The sequence below is a fragment of the Mirounga leonina genome, unplaced genomic scaffold, assembly GCF_011800145.1.
Source record: "Mirounga leonina isolate KUSES-001 unplaced genomic scaffold, KU_Mleo_1.0 Mir_204, whole genome shotgun sequence".
In the NCBI taxonomy this organism is placed as follows: Eukaryota; Metazoa; Chordata; class Mammalia; order Carnivora; family Phocidae; genus Mirounga; species Mirounga leonina.
Genome location: NW_023270513.1, coordinates 7,768,834 through 7,771,924, shown reverse-complemented (window position 1 = coordinate 7,771,924; position 3,091 = coordinate 7,768,834). Strand labels below are relative to the sequence as shown.

General features: G+C 42.1%; 1 pseudogene; it reads left to right on the top strand.

The window, feature by feature from the left end:
• The first annotated feature begins 649 nt into the window (after window positions 1–649).
• On the top strand, window positions 650–2,183 carry LOC118025944 (annotated as a pseudogene).
• Window positions 2,184–3,091: the final 908 nt, after the last annotated feature.

Sequence of the window (3,091 nt, the reverse complement as noted above, 5' to 3'; positions counted from 1 at the left end):
CCGCATCAGGTTCCCTGCTCAGCAGGGAGCCTGTTTCTCCCTCTCCCACTCCTCCTGCTTGTGTTCCCTCTCTCGCTGTCTCTCTCTCTCTGTCAAATAAATAAATAAATAAATAATCTTAAAAAAAAAGTTAAAAATAGAACTAACCTATGATCCAGCAATCACACTACTGGGTATTTACCCAAAGGATACAAAAGTACTGATTTGGAGGGGCAAATGCACCCTGATATTTATAGCAGCATTATCAACAATAGCCAAACTATGGAAAGAGCCCATCGACTGGTGAATGAATAAAGAAGATGTGGTGTGTATATATAATGGAATATTACTTGTCCATCAAAAAGAATGAAATCTTGCCATTTGCAATGACATGGATGGGGCTAGAGTGTATTATGCTAAGTGAAATAAGTCAGTTAGAGAAAGACAAACACCATATGATTTCACTCCTTTGTGGAATTTAGGAAACTAAACAGATGACTGTGTGGGAAGGGAAAAAAAGAAGAGAGAGAGAGAGAGGTAAACAATAAGAGACTCTTAAAAACAAACAGGCTGGTTGCGGGTAGTGCTAGCGGCTTCCCTCTTCCGTTCTTGGAACCCGCGGCACTCCCTCGTGCTGAGCTGCTACGAAGCCCCTGCTGGCAAGCTCGTAGGAGCTTGGAACCAACGTCACCCCTCCGTCTCTCACCAGGGGGAAAAAAATGGTTGAAGCAGATCTCCCAGGAAAGCTTTTCATTGGTGGCCTCAATACAGAAACAAATGAAAAAGCCCTTGAAGCAGTATTTGGCAAATATGGACGAATAGTGGAAGTTCTATTGATGAAAGACCGTGAAACCAACAAATCGAGAGGATTTGCTTTTGTCACCTTTGAGAGCCCAGCAGATGCTAAGGATGCAGCCAGAGACATGAATGGAAAGTCCTTAGATGGAAAAGCCATCAAAGTAGAACAGGCTACTAAACCATCATTTGAAAGTGGTAGACGTGGACCACCTCCACCTCCAAGAAGCAGAGGGCCTCCAAGAGGTCTTAGAGGTGGAAGAGGAAGAAGTGGAGGAACCAGGGGACCTCCCTCACGTGGAGGGCACATTGATGATGGTGGCTATTCCATGAATTTTAACATGAGTTCTTCCAGGGGACCACTTCCAGTAAAAAGAGGACCACCACCAGGAAGTGGTGGTCCTCCTCCTAAAAGATCTGCCCCTTCAGGACCAGTTCGTAGTAGCAGTGAAATGGGAGGAAGAGCTCCTGTGTCACGTGGAAGAGATAGTTACGGAGGCCCACCTTGAAGGGAACCCCTGCCCTCTCATAAAGATGTTTATTTGTCCCCAAGAGATGATGGATACTCTACTAAAGACATCTATTCAAGCAGAGATTACCCAAGTTCTCATGATACAAGAGATTATGCACCACCACCAAGAGATTATATTTACCATGATTATGGTCATTCCAGTTCACGTGATGACTACCCATCAAGAGGCTATAGTGATAGAGATGGCTATGGTCGTGATCGTGACTATTCAGATCATCCAAGTGGAGGTTCCTACAGAGATTCATATGAGAGTTATGGTAACTCACAGAGTGGTCCACCTACACTTGGGCCCCCACCATCTTATGGTGGAAGCAGTCACCATGATGATTATAGCAGCTCATGTGATGGATATGGTGGAAGTCGAGACAGTTACTCAAGCAGCCAAAGTGATCTCTACTCAAGTGGTTGTGATCAAGTTAGCAGACAAGAAAGAGGACTTCCCCCTTCTATGGAAAGGGGGTACCCTCCTCCACGTGATTCCTACAGCAGTTCAAGCCACGGAGCACCAAGAGGTGGTGGCCGTGGAGGAAGCAGATCTGATTGAGGGGGAGGCAGAAGCAGATATTAAAAACAAACAAAACTTTGGACCAAAATCCCTGTTCAAAGAAACAAACAAAAAAGTGGAACATTTTCTGTCATAACTACCCAAGGACTACTAAAAGGAAAAATTGTGTTACCTTTTTTTAAATTTCTTAAGTTCCCCTTCCATAATTTTTATGTTCTTGTGAGGGAAAATAAAGTAAAACCTGTTTAATCTTATTTGACTTTATGACATTGCTTTCAATAAGCAAATGTTAAATGTGTTAAGACTTGACTTGTGTACTAGTGTTGTAATTTTTCAAGTTAAAAGTTTCCCTAAAGGCCACTTCTTATATCTGATTTTTCCCAGTAAATGAGGCGAAGCGATTCTAAGACCTTCCACAAACATCTAGCCATCTAAAATGGAGAGGTGAATCCTTCTGCCTATACAAACAAGCTAGCTATTAGAGGGTGGTCGAGGTATGCTACTCTAGGATTTCAGAGTGTCTTCAAACTGAAATCTCAATGTTCTCAGTATGAAAAACCTGAGATCAGATGCTTATGTGAGGAAAATGCTTTTCACCCAGTAAACCCAAAAAAGCAAATGGATAATGCTGGCCATATATTGCCTTTCTGACATTTCCTTGGGTATCTACAAGAACATCTCCTTTCCCCTCCCCAAATAAGACCATTTAAGTGTGTGTTAAGCAACTACAGAATACTAAATTAAAAGTTTGGCCAAAACCAAAACCAAAAAAACAAAAAACAAAAACTGAGGGTTGGGACGCCTGGGGGGCTCAGTCAGTTAGGCATCTGCCTTCAACCCAGGAATAAATCCCGCCTGGTCATGATGAATAATCCTTTTAATGTACTGTTGGATCCTATTGACTAGTATTTTGGTGAGAACTTTTGCATCCATGTTCATCAAGGATATTGGTCTGTAATTCCCCTTTTTGATGAGGTCTTTGTCTGGTTTTGGGATCAAGGTAATGGGGCCTCATAAAACAAGTTTGGAAGTTTTCCTTCCATTTCTATTTTTTGGAACAGTTTCAGAAGAATGGGTATTAATTCTTCTTTAAATGTTTGGTAGAATTACCCTGGGAAGCCATCTGGCCCTGGGCTTTTGTTTGTTGGGAGATTTTTGATGACTGCTTCCATTTCCTTAGTGGTTATAGGCCTGTTCAGGTTTTCTATTTCTTCCTGGTTCAGTTTTGGTAGTTGATACATCTCTAGGAATGCCTCCATTTCTTCCAGGTTATCTAATTT